The sequence below is a fragment of the Macaca mulatta genome, chromosome 17 (genome assembly GCF_049350105.2).
Source record: "Macaca mulatta isolate MMU2019108-1 chromosome 17, T2T-MMU8v2.0, whole genome shotgun sequence".
Classification (NCBI taxonomy): Eukaryota; Metazoa; Chordata; class Mammalia; order Primates; family Cercopithecidae; genus Macaca; species Macaca mulatta.
The window spans coordinates 19,317,762-19,339,318 of NC_133422.1; the positions used below are offsets into that span (position 1 = coordinate 19,317,762).

The 21,557-nt window shown below is 39.5% G+C and overlaps 1 long non-coding RNA gene and 1 other non-coding gene across 3 annotated transcripts; both read right to left on the reverse strand.

The window, feature by feature from the left end:
* Positions 1-3,860: 3,860 nt before the first annotated feature.
* LOC144336345 (uncharacterized) lies at positions 3,861-20,005 on the reverse strand. 2 transcript variants are annotated; one of them, XR_013408014.1, is made up of 3 exons: positions 14,123-20,005; positions 7,381-7,463; positions 3,861-4,815 (listed from the first exon to the last, which is right to left on the reverse strand). It is a non-coding gene; the product is annotated as an uncharacterized LOC144336345 (long non-coding RNA). The 2 variants fall into 2 exon arrangements; XR_013408013.1 differs by lacking the exon at positions 14,123-20,005 and having other exon boundaries at positions 7,381-14,112.
* LOC114673609 (small nucleolar RNA SNORD116) lies at positions 16,409-16,502 on the reverse strand. Its single transcript, XR_003724386.1, has one exon. It is a non-coding gene; the product is annotated as a small nucleolar RNA SNORD116 (small nucleolar RNA).
* Positions 20,006-21,557: the final 1,552 nt, after the last annotated feature.

Consider the following 21,557-nt stretch of genomic DNA (forward strand, 5'->3'; position numbering starts at 1 on the left):
TGGTGTTTGCCAAGCCCAAAGCCGCAGACAGATGAGAGGGGCAGAACATGAGCAATGAGGGAATGTGGGCTGAGGGATTCCATGTTTAGACAGATGGCTTTAGGCAGTGGGGCTGGCCAGAGAAAGCAAGAGCCTGCCTGGGGCACCAGGCCCCAGGAGAGCAAGCAGAGACGTTTGCATCAACCATGTGAGCTCATGGGGGGAATCAAGTATGAAGACAGGATTCTCAGTCATCATCAACCGCAAAGTGTCACTAGGAAAGGAGAGTGGCTTTAGTCATCAGTTGGATAAATGGCTTATTTTTCTTGAAGAAGAGCATTTATGAGAATGAAGTCATGTGGAAAAAGGTGTCAAAATAAGAAGCAGTAGTGATAGACCTGGCTGGGTGCAAGTGGTGACGGGGTGGTAATCTGGCTTCCTTGTTATCTCCTGACCATTATGTGTTCTTGGTCTGGAACTGGCCTACTAACTAGGTTTATTTATTTATTTATTTATTAAATTAAATTAATTTTTTTTTTTTTTTTTTTTTTTGAGATGGAGTTCTCTGTCACCCAGGCTGGAGTCTCGATCTGTTGCCCAGGCTGGAGTGCAGTGGCATAATCTTGGCTCACTGCACCCTCCACCTCCCAGATTCAAGTGATTCTCCTGCCTCAGTTCCTGAGTAGCTGGGATTACAGGTGCCAGCCACCATGCCCAGCTAGTTTTTGTATTTTTAGTAGAGACGGAGTTTCAACATGTTGGCCAGGCTGGCCTGACCAACTCCTGACCTCGAGTGATCTGCCCACCTGGGTCTCCCAAAGTGCTGAGATTACAGGCGTGAGCCACTGCACCTGGCCACTAACTAGGTTTATTTCATATGTCAAAGAATCTGATGATTGATTACTGATGTCTGCCCCAGGATCAGAAAGACAACTGGTAGTATTCATGCCATTTCCTGGCCTCCCAGGTACAGAACTTAACCTCCTTAGACTTTATTTTCTTCATCTTGAGAAAGATGCCAACTACAGTTATGAAATTATTCTAAACCTAAGGACTAACCAGTAAGAGTATTGTTTGCGGGTTATTGTGAGTACATTGAGTTCACTTGTTTATAAAACCATTTTCAGCATTCAAGTAAATGAAAGTATTCAACCTTCAATATAATTCATCATAACTCACTCACTGTATGTTTTTCTCTTTCTTTTCCTTTTGGCTGTATGTTAGAAATCCCAAAATACCACAATAAAACCTTAGGTTCATTGTTCCTGCATGTCCTATTCTTGTTTATATTTATAATCTTTTAAGGAAATTGAACAAATTCAGATTAGTAATGAGCTCACCAAAGGACTAGTAAGTGAAATAACAAAGTAAGTGAAAATAAGGTACTAGTCAAGCCCCCAAAGTACAGATGTTCAATGGGGACATATTTTCTGTTATCCTGAACTCCAAGCACATGGCAAAATTAGCAAAGCATAGAGAAGAAAAAATTCTGTTGTTAATTTTCTTCCTCCAGTAAACACCTTATTTCAGTTTTTCTCAAACTGGGTCTGCAGATACATTTTGAAGCTTTGTGATTTTTTTTTCTTTAAAAGTTGTTATCCAATTACTGAAATTTAGAAGCATTGCTTTACTAAAATTGTAAAACATGAAATATTTCAAATCTCAGAAAACAATGCAACAGATACCAAGAGAGCCCATCAAGCAAATTGGGAGGATTTGCTGTATTGTTTCTGATCTCCAATTTTTTTAATGGAATACGAAACTTACATATGTAATTAAAGCCACTCTGCAGGCTTCCTTTCTCTTTTCTTCCCACTTTAGAGGTAGCTGCTAACTTGTTGAATTCACTTTGTGGCTTCATAGGTTTTTTTCTATGATGGCATTTCATTAAGTTGTATCAAGCATTCATTTTTTTTCACTGCAAAAACGGATTAAACACCTACTGTTCATCTATCTATTTTGGATACAAATGTGAAAGGTATTTAAGGAACAGAACAAAAGCACAGAAATGAGATTAGTGACTAAGAGATTAATTAACTGTATATTCAACAGATTTACCAAATACCCATGAAGTGCTAGTTCAGTTTTTCAATAATAAGTGGTAAAGAACAGGTGATGGGTTGAGCAACTCTGATTCATCTAATACTAACACAGTTTTGATATTAGCATCAAAATCATAGATTAATTGAGAACTGGGACTGAGAGGTCTGGCTCCCTAGATTTGGCTGATGATCCTTGGCATGACCTTGAAGAAGTCAGCAGCCCTGGCTCTACTGCTACCATTGGTGAAATATGGATGCAATGAAACATTTTCTTCACACAGAGGCATTAGTACAAATAAGTTCATGTCCTTGAAACCTCTGAATAAAAGCTCATTATATTCCAGGCTAAAGATGGAATAGAGACTAATTTTGTTAAATAGAGATAAACAAAGAACATATTATTAATCGGAGAACTTGCGTGTTGAAAATTGGGAAGGATAATCATTCATTAGTTTAAATGAGGCTTTACATATTAATTGTAACCAATATATATTAGGTAAAATATTGAGAGAGACTGAAAAGGCCACATATACATGCTAATATAGGTTTGGGTTTTTAAGTACTGGGGTTTTAGTGTCTCATTTAGTGAAACGCCGTAAGAACCAGAAGATTTTGAAGGCTGAATGAAAACAAGAAGTGATTGTGGTTATCAATATGAGAAACAACATCACTCCATTAATGAATACTCAAATTGTTTCATCTTTATTGACCTCACCTTCTAAAGTAGATAATCCTTAAGATCCTCTCTGGTACTCTAGCTTTCTTCTTTCTGAGCACGTTATTCCTTTGCATTTTAGTCATGACAAATGAATTTGTACAAAACAGTGTCTTCAGATTTACCCTGTGACCAAAATGTTGGATTGAAAACAAAATTTGTTGCCTTTATTTAATATTTTGATGACATAGCAGAGATTTAAAAACTATTATTTATACTATTTGAGAGTTAATTGTAACTCAGAATATAGAGTTAACTCTTTTTCTTTTAGTAGCAATAACTTTTTGGCAGAAAGATTTTGTTTCAGTGACAGACATGACATAGAAACAGAAAATATGATTGTATACCTTTAACCTCATCACCAGGCAGCTGAGCTATTGGTCATGATCTGGCTTCCAAGTTTCAATCTGTCGCTCACTGCTTGCCTGAAATGGGCCAGAAAAGCAGGTTTATTGTGTTTCTACAGTTACATAGAAGTAGAAATGTTCCTTGGACCTCTGACTGCAATATGACAGACTAGATTAAAATACAGAAATGTATTAAAGAGACATGTATTCACAGTTCAGTATTTTAAAGATTCACACCCTCAATATATTCCTTTTTGGTACTCCTGTAACATACTTGACAAGATGCCACTGTCAAGCCTTTTTGTACATTGGTTGCCCAAATTAGTTTTAAGCAGAAGATTTTTTACATCAGTTAAGATAATACTAATCTTTTCATTAGTTTAACTTTGAAATGATGTTTAAGAACATGATACTTAAATACAATGATTTTCCTATTTTGCCAGCAGCAGCTCCAACATGCCAATACATGTGGAAATTTCTTGAAAGAAATGTTCAGGATTGTAAACATCTTTGCTGAAGTCCTCAGAATTACAAATTTATGATTCAGAACAAATTTTCAAGTTGAAAAAATAGAAAACTCAATGATTATAACATCTAGGTCTATGGATGAAATCTGTTAGCAATGTGGAGGTGATAGTAAAAATGGGTTTTAATTAAAGATAAGTATTTGTACATGTGATTTTCCTGGGCAGAAATAACTATTTATTATATTCTAAAACCCATGAAGGCAGCAACATAAAGAAAACAACTTTGGACAAGTTATTTAATCTTTCATACTTTATTTCGTCATTTGTAAAACAAGGGTAATACCAGTCCTTACATCACAGATTTATTGGAGGCATTGAATGACATAATATGCAAAAAGCACCTGAAACAGTCCTCACACATACTAAGCATTCAATAATTGTTACCTGTTATTATTTTTAATATTATTATTAGGAGTGATAATGCAAAACATTGATAAGAGAAAGGCAATTCAGGGTGTTCTTGTCTATTTTAAAGCCTTCATGTCTTAATTTAGAAACTTTTTCACTTCTAGTTAGGATATTAGGTCTAAAACACTTAATCTGACTTTTCTGTTAGAAAGGTATGATTATATATGTCAAAGAGGAGAATTATTTCAAAGTTTAATTACAGTTTGGATGAAGAAGTTGAGTGATTGTCTTTTGGCAATTGGAATTTCTTTCTAAATTCCTACACTTTAAAAACTGAAGTGTTAACCTCACTGTTGTAGCACACACAGATTCAGTAGAGTCTCATACTGGAATCCTCGTTTCATTGCTTTGGAAGGGGTCCGATGAAGATAGTTTGTCTGATGATGAAGATAATCTTTGAGGTAGAGTCCCAGGAAGAAATGGATGGGACACTCCTATGGGGTAATCTGAGCAGAGATACTGGGACCACAGTACAGATGAAGGTGCCAGGATGTAGTCTACCAATGGTACCCGGGAGCTAGCACCATCCTGAGCTTTTACCACACACACCTGAAGGGGCGAGCGGTTCTGATCCTGGAGACAGAGGGGGTCTGCAGAGAGCGCGGCCTCACAGCATTGAAGGGCAGCTTGCCTGTGGTGACACTGTAGAAAGGGAGCTGAGGGAATAACCACCACAAGCTTACTGTCCCTGGCCGAACCCAACCAGAAGCCAGGGGACATTGGGGACTGTTGGTATCTTTCACTTCCTGTCCAACTTTCCGGGGTTGATTGCACATGAAAAAGGGTGGAGTGTGGATCTGTAGGGAAAATGGTGGGGAGGGGAGTGTGAGGGGAACAAAATAAAAACAAATTAGTACAGGTTACCGGCAGTAAACATGTGACTAATGATAAAAGTGTTCTTTTTTTCTCCCCGTGTTTTTTGTTTTGTTTTGTTTTGTTTTGTTTTTAAGACAGAGTCTTGCTCTATCGCCCAGGCTGGAGTGCAATGGCGCGATCTTGGCTCACTGCAACCTACGCCTCCCAGGTTCAAGCGGTTCTCCTGCCTCAGCCTCCTGAGTAGCTGGGACTACAGGCGTGCACCACCACACCCAGATAATCTGTGTATTTTTAGTAGACACGGGGTTTCACCATGTTGGCCAGGATGGTCTTCATCTCTTGACCTGGTGATCTGCCCACCTTGGCCTCCCAAAGTGCTGGGATTACAGGCATGAGTCACTGTACCCGGCCTTCTCCCCTTCTTTTTATCCCATAAAACTGGCATAGAGAAATAGGATTGCTCTTAAAACGTTTAAATTATATAAGCAGGGATCCCGTTTAACATGATACTTTTCAGAGAGAAATGCCTGTCAGGTGAAAGTTACTCTGAAGGTAGCATTATTTAAGATATTCATATACCCAAAGAACGAGTATGTGGACCAGAAAGAAGCTGTTGAAGCTACTACATTCTAATTAAATTAATGATTTTCTTTCCAAATTCCCCTTGAATCTCTATTCTTACTTAGCTTTCTATCACAACACATATCAAATGACCCATTCCAAATACCAACATTGGTGGATTAGAGTATACTTAGTTTCACTTAAGAATTATGGGGGTTTTAGTTATTTTATGATAATATTATTATGGTCACATATCATTTTGAAAAATATAGTTCATTCAAGAATACAAACAATCTAATGGATATTTGGTTACTTCATAACAATCATTTTAAGTATATCATACAAATGAACATGGTTAACTTTTACTATTTTTCAGAGGGGATGATATAGATTCTGCCTTTATTTTGCCTCTATAGTAAAATTATTGATAAAGTAATTAAAGATACATTGTTCTACATTTGTATGCCCGTGGACAGTAATTATCAGCCTCTTTTATGTTTCACTAGTAATTATATCCCATATAGTAATTATTAATTACCATGAAATAATTATATAGTAATTAAAACCTATATCCTATAGGTTTTAACAAATAAGAAATGTAAAACCATATACTTTCAGAAAAGGTCATATTTCATAAATATTCTGTTATTATGTTTATCATTTACTGTAAGTGTTAAGCCTGTGAAACATTTTAGTAGAAATTACTAATGTTTAAAAAAAGCCGAAACTATTCTTTTGTGGTCAACTACAAATTTTACTACTTTAGTAACAGTAAAACATAAAGATGCTCAACAAAAAATATTGCCATCATTGGGTTTATGTAAAATTCTACAACTTCAGATGGACAAAGCAGAAAAAAGGTGTTGGTATTCAGAGGGCAGCTGATATGAAGATGAAGCCTGAATGTAAAAGATGGATCAAGGACACGGTTGGTCAAACGAATGGAGAAGGGACAGAAGTCAAATGGATATCCACAGTAAGCAAGGCCATTGGGAAGCTGGACAAGAAAAAGTCTTTTTGTGCCCATGGGAAACAAAGATTAGAATAAATTTTGTCCAAGCTGACAATGAGTACATCAGAAGGCATAGATTCCTGGAAGCCAGAGCAGGGTCAGAAGGACATGCCACACACCCGATGGTCAGCTAGTTATCAAAGTTGTAATGCTAATTTTGTCTCATGTGGGCTCCAGTAGGTTAGAGGACTTCTGGCCCCATCATGGTAGTGGGATCCTGTGGCAACAGGATGCCCTAATATATGTTGTGGCATATTTTTAAAAAAATGTTAGATAGTCACAATGCTTTCAATTATATCTCAGAACAAAAATTTGTTTTACTTTCTAATATAAAATAATTGAAATAATTATTGTAGTGTAAAATAAATAATAAATAAAATAATGTAAAATTAAAATAAGTGAAATAATACTTTCACTTCATACATTAGGAAGTATGATGTACTCATTAGGATCTATGAGTGTATAGCAAACAATGCCACTTAAATAAACACTGGCTAATGTTTCCAGCACAGCCCTGGGGACTAGACTGGCGTTCCCAAGTCTGGCTTGGTGGCAGCAGCTGTTAAGATCGCCCAACTTGCTCTCCTTGCTTGACTTTCATCTTGTCAAACTTCTTTCTGATAATAATTTGGCTTTCCTTGTAGATTTGTCTACAGGGTAGCAAATGAATAAACAAGAGGATTCAGTCTGCTGTTTTCTACGTCTTTCGTTGTAAACAAATACATTGCCATCCTGGTTATTATACATCAGTAACTGAGGGTCCAATTAACATGAGTTCCCTCAGGAGGGAAGCACCTGCTCCTCATGTTCTGATTGATTGGGTTGCAGGGGTCTAGTCCAGAGCACTTGGTATTCTTTGCTACGTTTGCTTTTTCTCTCAAAGCATAACAGGAAGTCTGAGAAGACTATTACACACAATACTTTTTTGGGTACATTATTGGTATCCTTGGTACAATTAAACTTACTTACTTACCTGTGTCTTGATCCACCATAAATTCTGGAAACTGTCCTGATTCAGATATTGCCCATCATAAAACTTTCTTACAAATCAATTAACTGAAAGAACAAAGACCAAATTAAAAAAGGATAAAGTCTTCCCTTCTGTTTTCTTTTTGGGGAAAGTTGATGCACACCATAAGAAATTACATATGCCTTAACCCAAATACAAAAGTAAAAGTAGTAAGAGTGAATTCTGGAAAACACTAGGATAATGATAAAAAAATATATATATATGTTTTTAAAACATGTATCTCCCAGTTTTTTAAAAAAATTATACTTTAAGTTCTGGGGTACATGTGCACAACGTGCAGATTTGTTACATATGTATACATGTGCCATGTTTGTGTGCTGCACCCATTAACTCATCATTTACATTAGGTATATCTCCTAATGCTATCCCTCCCCACTCCCCCAACCCCATGACAGGCCCCAGTGTGTGATGTTTCCCACCCTGTGTCCAAGTGTTCTCATTGTTCAATTCCCACCTATGAGTGAGACCATGCAGTGTTTGGTTTTCTGTCCTTGCGATAGTTTGCTGAGAATGATGGTTTCCAGTTTCATCCATGTCCCTACAAAGGACATGAACTCATCCTTTTTTATGGCTGCATAGTATTCCATGGTGTATATGTGCCACATTTTCTTAATCCAGTCTATCATTGATGGACGTTTGGGTTGGTTCCAAGTCTTTGCTATTGTGAATAGTGCCGCAATAAACATACGTGTGCATGTGTCTTTATAGCAGCATGATTTATAATCCTTTGGGTATATACCCAGTAATGGGATGGCTGGGTCAAATGGTATTTCTAGTTCTAGATCCTTGATGAATCGCCACACTGTCTTCCACAATGGTTGAACTAGTTTACAGTCCCACTAACAGTGTAAAAGTGTTCCTATTTCTCCACGTCCTCTCCAGCAACTGTTGTTTCCTGACTTTTTAATGATTGCCATTCTACCTGGTGTGAAATGGTATCTCATTGTGGTTTTGCTTTGCATTTCTCTGATGACCAGTGATGATAAGCATTTTTTCATGTATCTGTTGGCGGCATAAATGTCTTCTTTTGAGAATTGTCTTTTCATATCCTTTGCCTGCTTTTTGATGGGGTTGTTTGATTTTTTTCTTGTAAATTTGTTTAAGTTCTTTGTAGATTCTGGATATTGGCCCTTTGTCAGATGAGTAGATTGCAAAAATTTCCTCCCATTCTGTAGGTTGACTGTTCACTCGGACAGTAGTTTCTTTTGCTGTGCAGAAGCTCTTTAGTTTAATTAGATCCCATTTGTCAATTTTGGCTTTTGTTGCCATTGCTTTTGGTGTTTTAGTCATGAACTCCTTGCCCATGCCTATGTCCTGAATGTTGTTGGCTAGGTTTTCTTCTAGGGTTTTTATGGTTTTAGGTCTAACATTTAAGTCTTTAATCCATCTTGAATTAATTTTTGCATAAGGTATAAGGAAGGGATCCAGTTTCAGCTTTCTACATATGGCGAGCCAGTTTTCCCAGCACCATTTATTAAACAGGGAATCCTTTCCCCATTTCTTGTTTTTGTCAGGTATGTCAAAGATCAGATGGTTATACATGTGTGGTATTATTTCTGAGGGCTCTGTTCTGTTCCATTGGTCTATATTTCTGTTTTGGTACCAGCACCATGCTGTTTTGGTTACTGTAGCCTTGTAGTATAGCTTGAAGTCAGGGAGTGTGATGCCTCCAGCTTTGTTCTTTTGGCTTAGGATTGTCTTGGCAATGTGGGCTCTTTTTTGGTTCCATATGAACTTTAAAGTAGTTTTTTTCCAATTCTGTGAAGAAAATCATTGGTAGCTTGATGGGGATGGCATTGAATCTATAAATTACCTTGGGCAGTATGGCCATTTTCACAGTATTGATTCTTCCTATCCATGAGCATGGAATGTTCTTCCATTTCTTTGTGTCCTTTTTTATTTCATTGAGCAGTGGTTTGTAGTTCTCCTTGAAGAGGTCCTTCGCATCCCTTGTAAGTTGGATTCCTAGGTATTTTATTCTTTTTGAAGCAATTGTGAATGGAGTTCACTCATGATTTGGCTCTCTGTTTGTCTGTTCTTGGTGTATAGGAATGCTTGTGATTTTTGCACATTGATTTTGTATCCTGAGACTTTGCTGAAGTTGCTTATCAGCTTAAGGAGATTTGGGGCTGAGACGATGGGGTTTTCTAAATATACAATCATGTCATCTGCAAACAGGGACAATTTGACTTCCTCTTTTCCTAATTGAATACCCTTTATTTGTTTCTCCTGCCTGATTGCCCCGGCCAGAACTTCCAACACTATGTTGAGAGAGGGCATCCCTGTCTTGTACCAGTTTTCAAAGGGAATGCTTCCAGTTTTTTGCCCATTCAGTATGATATTGGCTGTGGGTTTGTCATAAATAGCTCTTATTATTTTCAGATACGTCCCATCAATACCCAGTTTATTGAGAGTTTTTAGCATGAAGGGCTGTTGAATTTTGTCAAAGGCCTTTTCTGCATCTATTGAGAAAATCATGTGGTTTTTGTCTTTGGTTCTGTTTGTATGATGGATTATGTTTATTGATTTGTGTATGTTGAACCAGCCTTGCATCCCAGGATGAAGCCAGCTTGATTGTGGTGGATAAGCTTTTTGATGTGCTGCTGGATTCAGTTTGCCAGTATTTTATTGAGGAGTTTTGCTTCAATGTTCATCAGGGATATTGGTCTAAAATTCTCTTTTTTTGTTGTGTCTCTGCCAGGCTTTGGTATCAGGATGAGGCTTTGGTATCAGGATAATGCTGGCCTCATAAAATGAGTTAGGGAGGATTTCCTTTTTCTCTATTGATTGGAATAGCTTCAGAAGGAATGGTACCAGCTCCTCTTTGAACCTCTGGTAGAATTCGGCTGTGAATCCATCTGGTCCTGGACTTTTTTTGGTTGGTAGGCTATTAATTATTGCCTCAATTTCAGAGCCTGTTGTTGGTCTATTCAGGGATTCAACTTCTTCCTGGTTTAGTCTTAGGAGGGTGTATGTGTCCAGGAATTTATCCATTTCTTCTAGATTTTCTAGTTTATTTCCATAGAGGTGTTTATAGTATTCTCTGATGGTAGTTTGTATTTCTGTGGGATCAGTGGTGATATCCCCTTTACCATTTTTTTTTGTTGTGTCTATTTGATTCTTTTCTTTCTTCTCTTTTCTTCTTTATTAGTCTTGCTAGTGGTCTATCAATTGTGTTGATCTTTTCAAAACACCAGCTCCTGGATTCATTGATTTTTTGAAGGGTTTTTTTTGTGTCTCGATCTCCTTCAGTTCTGCTCTGATCTTAATTATTTCTTGCCTTCTGCTAGCTTTTGAATGTGTTTGCTCTTTCTTCTCTAATTCTTTTAATTGTGATGTTAGGGTGTCAATTTTAGATCTTTCCTGCTTTCTCTTGTGGGCATTTAGTGCTATAAATTTCCCTCTATACACTGCTTTAAATGTGTCTCAGAGATTCTGGTATATTGTGTCTTTGTTCTCATTGGTTTCAAAGAACATCTTTATTTCTGCCTTCATTTCGTTGTTTACCCAGTAGTCATTCAGGAGCGGGTTGTTCAGTTTCCATGTAGTTGAGCAGTTTTGAGTAAGTTTCTTAATTCTGAGTTCTAGTTTGATTGCACTGTGGTTTGAGAGACAGTTTGTTGTGATTTCTATTCTTTTACATTTGCTGAGGAGTGCTTTACTTCAAACTATGTGGTCAATTTTGGAATAAGTGTGACGTGGTGCTGAGAAGAATGTATATTCTATTGAGTTGGGGTGGAGAGTTCTGTAGATGTCCATTAGGTCTGCTTGGTGCAGAGCTGAGTTCAGTTCCTGAGTATCCTTATTAACTTTCTGTCTCATTGATCTGTCTATGTTGACAGTGGGGTGTTAAAGTCTCCCATTATTATTGTGTGGGAGTCTAAGTCTCTTTGTAAGTCTCTAAGGACTTGCTTTATGAATCTGGGTGCTTCTGTATTGGGTGCATATATATTTAGGATAGTTAGCTCTTCTTGTTGAATTGATCCCTTTACCATGATGTAATGGCCTTCTTTGTCTCGTTTGATCTTTGTTGGTTTAAAGTCTGTTTTATCAGAGACTGGGATTACAACCCCTGCTTTTTTTTTGCTTTCCATTTGCTTGGCAGATCTTCCTCCATCCCTTTATTTTGAGCCTTTGTGTGTCTCTGCATGTGAGATGGGTCTCCTGAAGACAGCACACTGATGGGTCTTGACTCTTTATCCAATTTGCCAGTCAGTGTCTTTTAATTGGAGTGGTTAGCCCATTTACATTTAAGGTTAATATTGTTATTGTGAATTTGATGCTGTCATTATGATGTTAGCTGGTTATTTTGCCTGTTAGTTGATGCAGTTTCTTCCTAGCATCAATGGTCTTGACAATGTGGCATGTTTTCGCAGTGGCTGGTACCAGTTGTTCCTTTCCATGTTTAGTGCTTCCTTCAGGAGCTCTTGTAAGGCAGGCCTGGTGGTGACAAAATCTCTTAGCATTTGCTTGTCTGTAAAAGATTTTATTTCTCCTTCACTTATGAAGCTTAGTTTGGCTGGATATGAAATTCTGGGTTGAAATTTATTTTCTTTAAGGATGTTGAATATTGGCCCCCACTCTCTTCTGGCTTATAGAGTTTCTGCCGAGAGATCCACTGTTAGTCTGATGGGCTTCCCTTTGTAAGAATCTGAATGTTGGCCTGCCTTGCTAGGTTGGGGAAGTTCTCAGGGATAATATCCTGAGGAATGTTTTCCAACTGGATTCCATTCTCCCTGTCACTTTCAGGTACACCAGTCAGACGTAGATTTGGTCTTTTCACATAGTCCCATATTTCTTGGAGGCTTTGTTGGTTTCTTTTTACTCTTTTTTCTCTAAACTTCTCTTCTCACTTCATTTCATTCATTTGATCTTCAATCACTGATACCCTTTCTTCCACTTGATGGGATCAGCTACTGAAGCTTGTGCATGTGTAACATAGTTCTTGTGCCATAGTTTTCAGCTCCATTAGGTCATTTAAGGTCTTCTCTACACTGTTTATTCTAGTTAGTCATTTGTCTTATCTTTTTTCAAGGTTTTTAGTTCTTTGCGATGGGTTCGAACATCCTCCTTTAGCTCAGAGGAGTTTGTTATTACCAATCGTCTGAAGCCTTCTTGTCTCAACTCGTCAAAGTCATTCTCCATTCAGCTTTGTTCTGTTGCTGGGGAGGAGCTGCGTTCCATTGGAGGAGAACAGGCACTCTGATTTGTAGAATTTTCAGCTTTTCTGCTCTGGTTTCTCCCTATCTTTGTGGTTTTATCTACCTTTGGTCTTTGATGATGGTGATATACAGTTGGGGTTTTGGTGTGGATGTCCTTTCTGTTTGTTAGTTTTCCTTCCAACAGTCAGGACCCTCAGCTGCAGGTCTGTTGGAGTTTGCTGGAGGTCCACTCCAGAACCTGTTTGCCTGTGTATCACCAGCAGAGGCTGCAGAACAGCAAATATAGCAGAACGGCAAATGTTGCTGCCTGATCCTCTGGAAGCTTCGTCTCAGAGGGGCACCTGGCTGTATGAGGTGTCAGTGAGCTTCTACTGGGAGACATCTCCCATTTAGGCTACTCGGGAGTCAGGGACCCACTTGAGGGGGCAGTCTGTCCGTTCTCAGGTCTCAAACTCCATGCTGGGAGAACCACTGCTCTCTTCAAAGCTGTCAGACAGGGACATTTAAGTCTGCAGAAGTTTCTGCTGCCTTTTGTTCAGTTACAGCCTGTCCCCAGAGGTGGAGTCTACAGAGGCAAGCAGTCCTCCTTGAGTTGCAGTGGGCTCCACCCAGTTAGAGCTTCCTTGGTCACTTTGTTTACCTACTCAAGTTTCAGCAATGGCAGACCCCCCTCTTCAGCCTTGCTGTGGCCTTGCAGTTCAATCTCAGACTGTTGTGCTAGCAGTGAGAGAGGCTCCGTGGGCGTGGGACCTTCCAAGCCAGGCACGGGATATAATCATCTGGTGTGCCATTTGCTAAGACTGTAGGAAAAGCACAGTATTAAGGTGGGAGCGTCCTGATTTTCCAGGTACCATTTGTCATGGCTTCCCTTGGCTAGGAAAGGGAATTCCCTGACCCCTTACGCTTCCCTGGTGAGGCGATGCCCCACCCTGCTTCAGCTCACACTCCGTGGGCTACACCCACTGTCTGACAAGCGCCAGTGAGATGAACGTTTTACCTCTGTTGGAAATGCAGAAATCACCCATCTTCTGCATTGCTCACGCTGGGAGCTATAGACTGGAGCTGTTCTTATTTGGTCATCTTGGAACCTTCCCTTTTCAAGAAAATATTGAGTAAAGAGGCAGTGATAGAAATGGAAAGCTGAAGCTTTGTTATCCCTCTGCCGGATTGAAGTTTTGTGCCTCAGATCAAAAAGTTGAACTATGCATTATATTTACAAGTCAAAGCCTCATAAACTGAATGCCTTAGAAATTCTGGGGAGATACAAGCAAAGCATTCAAACTTGCTTATCTTCTACTTATTCATAGCTTATGTATTTCCTAAAAGGATTGTATGGTAATTTATAATATTATATAGTGTGGATAAAATAAAAGATAAATCCAGTTATATAAGTGTGAATTGCTGAACCATTTGAATGAAAGAAATCTTAGGTTTTCTTTTTCCAAATAGCAAGCAAAATCTGTCTTTGGGCAAGATTTTGTAAGACATACAAAACCAAATATTAATTTGTATATTTTCCTTACCTCTGTTAGCTTATAGAACTCTGTTCTAGCAACACAGGAAGGAGTCTGGTTCCCAGTTGATGGAGTGTCTTACTCTATGATTAGCTTCAGAAATAATCCAAAACCTGTCTTGTGGGCTCTGATGTTTAATGAGGATTGCAGAGATACCCCTACAGTGACTTGTTCTTTCATTCTGGGCTCTACCATGTAGACACTCTGCTGTTTTTCAGGATGAGAATAAAAATGAAATTATCAGTTCCCCTACAGACTGAACAGACCCCCTCTTGGCTAAGAAGACCCCAGGGAAACCTTGGAAGCTGAGTTCCCAGCCATGGTGGGATGGGAGGTTGAACATGCCTCCTTAAAACCCCTCGTTGGCTAACGACCATTCGACTTCCTTCCCTAAGGGTTTAACAGAAACCAGCCCTTTGGGAAGACTTGAGCTGATGCCCACCAACAGCCTAGTGCTGCCCCTCCTTTTTGTGGTTTTGACAACACAACAACTAGCCAGCATTCCTTCCTGATAAGTGACCTCCAACCCATATTAGTTCTGTCTAGTCTATGGAGGATGCACAGCGATGATTATCATGTTCTCTGCTTCACTTTTTAATGTCAAATGGCCAGAAACTCCACCCTTAGATCGTGCTAATGCTGCCATTTTTTGCACATGTGACTCATGAAGAGGCGTGAAGCTCAGTTACACACGTGCATGTTTTAGTCACTCTGTTCCTGTTCCCTTTGCCCCCGCCTTCCAGGTGTCTGTCTGTTTCTGGCTTCTGCCAGAAGCTATGCTTTCCCAGCCTGTTAGAATGGTCACCTTGCAGGCTGCAACCCTTTATGAGTAATAAAGCCCTCCTTTCCAAATGTATGAGCCTGGTCATTCTTCAGTTGACAGGACCAAGGCACTTGGTATGCATACCGTCACCTTTATCTGAGGACCTACCACCTTTGGGGTGCTATGCAGGAGGGGTTACTGGAGCCTACAGGTGTTTACAGGTGTCTGCTACCCATAGTCCCCTCTCTTGTCTCCCAGTTCTGAGGGCTTGGAAAAGCAATATCACTTACTCTGTCTTTTATCCTTATCAGTCAAAGCACAAGTCTCCAGTCCAGATGCTCATCTACTTTTTTGTCTTTTTCAAAAGTGCTGAGCATTTCCAAACACAGTTTTGGGGCAGCATGGCAGTGGGGTGGGTGGATTATTTAGAGCTTTAGTCCTTGAAATACAAAATAACTGTAAATTCCCCTAAAGACAGTAAACTTCGGAACTCAACCCCTAAGGCCTTGCTAGCCTTTCTATAGGGAGAGTAAAAGGGAAAATTACTTTTTTTTCCTTCTTTTTAAAAACTACACAGATGCAACACAATGAAGACCCCAAGTGATTGTTTGTTTTTATGTAATAATGCAATTATAAAATGACAAGATTGTTTGTTTTTATGTAATAATGCAAGAATAAAATGACAAGACTAACACAGTAAAGGAAGGAGGGATATAAAATGGTTGTATCAGAAACCTGAGTAAAAAATAAGTGATTTTTTTTCTTACTAGAATACAGACTTCTAGCAGCTCAGTAGCTAAAATGATGAAGGAAACACAGTGGGTTGCCTAGCTATTGCCTAAAAGTAGTAGGTGAACACTTATCTGTTTTGTATTGATAAAGTACATTTGTTAACTAAGCATTTTCAGTGTAAGCTTTAATAGAACTTAGAACACTGCAGAAATTGGTTAAAGCACCGCAGCTGATTTGCAAGTAGTATGAAGATTTCTGCCACCTCTAACTTAGGACTAAACTGGTTCTTAAAAAGTGGCATTCAATTAGGCTTCGTACCTGGGAGTTGCCTGTAGTGGTTTTGAGAAATTATTCATTTTTAATGAATTTTTCCACCTCAGGGGTCACCATCACATTGACAACCCCTGGGGAGCATGAGAGATGCCTCCCTCTCTGTTGGGTCCCCCCACCAGCGACCTGGCAGCTGGTACTGGCTCCCACTGTGGCATTCTGCAGGTGCAGCGACCCCAGCGCCACACCGCTGGGGAGGTCAGCCTCACAGTCCAGCTGCAGCAGCAAGTCATTCAGGTGGGGTCAGCCATTCTCACGGATGGTCCGTGTGGAACACGTCTGCTGGGATCTCTCCCCCGCATCTCAGGTCATGGGCCCCCAGCACCACGGAGGAAATTCCTCCTGCTGTGGAAGCAGCTGGCTGCAGTCAGCTGGAAACCAGGACGGACCAGGGCACCCCCACGGAAGTGAATTTCCTGATCCTGAATCAAGATCAGGATCCCCTGATCCTGAATCAAGGTCAGAATCCTGGGGTCCAGCCTCAATGAGAACAACCAGTAAGTTTTCACTCAGTTTGTTCAGATTTCCTAAGGAGTGGTTTTATGGGGGTGACATTATCAATCTCAAATGAATTTCTAAAATTCATTTTTTGGCCTAACTTCTTGTTGTAAACAATTCCTTTCTCTTCTTTATTGTCAAACCCAAGGGTTTAAACCCAGTTGGCATGTCTGGCAAGAAGCCGCTATTGGCGTCTGATGTCAAGTGGCAGCAGTACAGAAGTGTGGGGGCGCAGAGCTCTAGGGAGATCCATGGTTGGGGGCGGGAGGGGAGGGTGGGAGTGGGTTTGGGGGAAGGGTCTGTGTGTAAGTAGAGGAGGAGCTAAGTCCTAAGCACAGCCAGAGCCAGAATCAGAGCCAGAGCCACAGTCTGAAAAGAAGCCAACTCTGAGCCAGGGATGAAGGAAGATGAGGAACCCCAGGACCCAGAGATATGCCAAACCAGGAAATGGAAATGCAAAGACAATACCTAAGCAGGGGCAGGACCTGGGGACAGAATGTGCCTAGATGCATGGGGAGGAGCCGACACAGTTCTCTAGAGCTGAGCGAAATCCAAGAAAGGCAATGGGAATCTTTCACCAGCGTCTACCACGTAACCAGCACTTTCAGGTGATCTGCTTGCCAGTTTTCTCCCAACTTCACAGTAATCTGGAGAGTACATATTATTATTTTCATTGCAGCAAAATACATAATTTGGATCTTGGCTACTTCATCACAGTAGTCAGTAACATGAAACAGTGCATATCACAAGCTTAAAACATAGTGAGAAGAAATCCAGTAATACTCAGAATCCATTAATCAGTAAAACTCTAAAAGTGTATTAAAGACAAATTTATTTATGGCCACAATAAACACTATATACTTAGCCCAGGAGTTACCATTATATTTAGTAGAAAAGTTGAAAGCGCCAAGACTGAGGGGTTCAGGCTACCTTGTTACTTATCTCAGTGAGATGTGTACCAGAAAGTAGAGAAAATGTAGAGAAAGGAAAAAATAAAAGAGGCAAATATAGAAAAGTAAGATTTCTTTTTACAATAGATGAAACTGTCTACTTAGAGAACTCAAGAATGGTAGCCAAGAAGTATTAATGGTAATTAAAAGTCAGAAAAAAAAATCCACAGAAAACCTGTTACCTGTACATATGGTGTTGCTACTTTTCAGTTGCTGCATAGAATTCCATGTATGGGACATCATACCAAACAAATTAAACTGCAGTAGAAATATTAGGCCAGATATACTCAAGATATGGTCAGGTCAGTTCTCGAATCAGTCGACATGATTAGTCCATCAGTTGACTTATTCATTCATTGACTCACTCTTTAATAATTGTTTATAAATAAAAACAAAGGCACTGCGTTGGGGGGTATGGTGAGACAGTTTCTAGGATCTCTGTGCTTTTGGAGTGTCCAGTCTATTGGAGAAGCCAGCTGTTAAACATGTGGCTGTCATGAGGACTGGTAAGTGCTAGGATGGGAGAGGCATAGGAAGGACTCTGCCATTGACCTGCCCTGGCACAGAGTAGGTTTCAGAGATAATTTTTGTGTCACACAAGAAAAATAGTTTTGTTAGTTTAGAGGGCATACCTCATTTTAAAATACAAAATTAACCAACCAACCAAACAAAAAAGTATCCAAGGCCCTGGAGTTACTAGTTAGTTTTGCACAGAAATGACATTGTAAACCTTGAGTTTCATTCACCTGACTGGGCTTCTGCTGACATTTGGATCTTTTAATCTTTAAACCTTTAACTTTTTTAAACCTTTGGACAAAGGTTTGTCATCACTGAGAATACATGAGGTATTTTAAGTTCTGAAAGGGCTCCCGTAAGAGGGGCAACAATGCTCTGAGCAAGACAGCATCATTACCATAAATGTCAAACACCCCAAAGGGACTACTATAAAAGGGACAAAACTCTCTGAGATGAATCAGTATGGGATTTAAAAATGCATTCTCCTTACTTACATATCATCCCTTTTATGGTAGATCACCCTGGTTTTGCAGAGCTCTTAGTTAACCAGAATTTAGTGCTTACCTGCACTACTGCTTTCCCTTAAACACTGAACAATAATAGTTTTCTAAAATACTCATGTTAGGCATGGGAATTAGGATCAGATGAACTGGATTTGGGTCCCAGTCCAGCCTCAGGTTATAACATGAAGACAGTCATTTAATTTCTTTAAGCCTCCAGTTTTCTCCAAAACATTTTATGAAAACATTCAAACAAACAGCAAAGCTTAAAGACTTTTACAGTGAACAACCCTAATCCCACCATTTAACCTTAATCATGAACATTTTCTTTATCACATATCTATTCATGTATCCATCACTCTATCCATTCACTGATCCACTTACATTTTTGATGGATTTCAAAGTAAATTTGCAGATATTAGTATACTGCCCCTAAATACTTCAGCATAGATAGCATTAACTAGAGTTGAATATTTGCTTACCATTTTTTATTCTGATGGAAAATGTGCATATTTAAAAATAAGTGTGCTTTTGCTGAGTTTTGTCAAATTGGTAAGTTCTAGGGTTGAGCCTCCTCCCTTTTTTTTGTTCTAAAACAGAGTTAAGAGTACTTGTCTCAAAGAGTTGTTGTGAGGATAACATATAACAGCTAATGTGAAAAGAGATTTGTAACTTATAAAGTAAGGTAAGGGTGAGGTGCCATTTTTCTAATTGTAGTTAATATTCTCATCTCTTTGATGAATATTGTTATTAGATATGAAGCAAACTCTAAAAGGATGACAATTTCATTTAGACCTGTAACCTTAATGACTACACTAGCTATCACTGCCCTAGTATTAATTGTTAAGCAGTTTGCACACAAATGATTTCACATGATTATGAAACCATTGCTTGTGTGACATCTGTTCTTGTCATCTGGGAAGCTCTGTGCTGTGTCTGGAATATGTATGGCAAAGTGGTGATGGCAATATTCCCTCCTCTTAATTCAATTAACACGGTTGTGTTGCATTTTCCAAGCTTTCTGTGTGACCTCAGAGACTGGCCCTCGCTTTACACCCATCTTGTAGTCCAATCACAATTCACGAATGTTTAACAAAACCAGAGGACTGTGGGTCAGAAAAGGTAACTGGCTTTCTGTTTTTCTTTAACAAGACCACCCACAGCAACGAAGGTTCAAATGTGGCTATTGGACCACTTAATGATTACATTTGGATGCCAGGGTATCCTCATTAGTAATATGTTAATAACTTAGTTATGATGTAATTTGGTTAATAAAATGATACTGTGGAGAAGATTGGGCAGGGTTTGTCTGGAATTTGACCTGCCTGAAAATTTTGGCCAGGTGTTGGAAATTGGTCATGAGATTCAGGACCTGGAGAAAATTATCTGAGGTAAGTGAGGAGTATACTGTTACTTTAGGAAGCCAGGAACTCTCTCTCTCTCTCTCTCTCTCTCTCAGTATATACACATTTTGGTAGGCTGAATAATGTCTCCTCAAAAGATATCTACATCCGAATCCCTAGAACCTATCAACGTAACCTAGTATGACAAAAGACAAGACTTTGCAGGTGTGATTAAGGATTTTGAGATGCAGCAATTTGTCTCAGTGGGCCCTAAATGCAATCACAAGTTTCTTTATAGGAAGGAGGTGGAGGAAGATGATACCACAGAAGAGGAGAAGGCAATGTGACCACAGATGCAGAGATTGATGTGTTTTCCACAGAGTAGTCAGTGAGAACTTTAAAAAGATATAAATCAGATTAAATAATTCCCTGCTTAAACCTTGCAATGGCTTCCCACAGCCCTGTTGTTAAATCCTTATTTTCCCATGGTCACAACAGCCCTCATGATCTGCCCCTGTATACCTCGTTGGTCCTTCCCTTACCATATCCAAGCCCTACTGGCTTTCTTTCTACCACTCCAACAAGCCCAGCTAATTCTGACTTCAGAAGCCCTGCACTGTGCTTTCTCTGCCTGCATCAGCCTTCCCTGGCTTTGCATAGCGGGTTCCTTCTCATCCTTTATATATGAGCTCCAAAGTCCTCTTAGAAAACCCTGATGTGACCACTCTAACTAAAGTAGCCCCTCACTCCTTCCACATCTTCTTTTGCCATGCCACCTTGTTTATTTCCTTCAGAAATTACCTTGGTTGTTTGTTTCCTTTTATTTTTTGTTCATAAGTGTATATGAAATCAAATAAAGTATGGGAGGTGGTATGACAGAGGAAGGGGCAAGTTGCTCGGAGAACATCTAGGCAGGGGAAGTAAACCAGACACATTTCCCGAGAAGGAGATGAATACGTTAAAGGCCAGAAGAAATTAACCACATGCAATGTGAGGAAGTCATGATCCAGGACACAGGAAGTGTATAGGGCATTTGAAAGAAGGAATTCAATAGAGCTGGAGAGTAGCATGTGAAAAGAGGTTGGCAACTGGGAAGAAATGGGATTAGAGGAGTAGATGGGGCCAGATGATGGAGGGCTCTCCAAGCTGTGTCAGGAGGTTTGGGCCTTATCTTAAGGCAATGGTAGCCATTTAATAGTTTTGGATAGGGAAGTACTCTAGGTACTAAATATAACAAAGTCCTTCCCCCAGATTTCCACCCAGGTATGCCTCATGGCAGAAGCTAGTGAACGATACCTGGAATATTGTTTGACATAGTTAACTTTATGAAGTGGAATTTCTTGGTATCTTGGGTTTCATATTCAAAAAAATTATGAGCATTTAGCATAATACGTCTGTTTATTTTAGGATAAAATAGTTTAGAAGATATACCTTTGATGAAATCGATGCACCTTAAATACAGAGCAAGCAGATACTGAGGCCCCAGGTACCCCAGTCACATTGCCTTTTACTCTTGAAGTTGCAGAGCTAGGAGTAAGAGATTAAATGAGAATTGTGTTTTCCTGACTGAACCTAAACAGAGAGGAGAAATGCACTGGACATCTGCAGAAATGCAAAAAAAAGAGAGAGATACATGAAAGATAAAAGACAAATAGTTGCAGACTAGAAGCAATAAAGACAGAATGCCTTGAACATGAGAAGTGGAGGGGGAAGTCTTAGCAGTCCCTGCAGCCAGCAAGCTTCTGGAGACAGTGTGACAAGTAAGGGAAGTTAGCCAGTCCAGCTAGCTTCTTGGAGAAACCAAGGAACAGG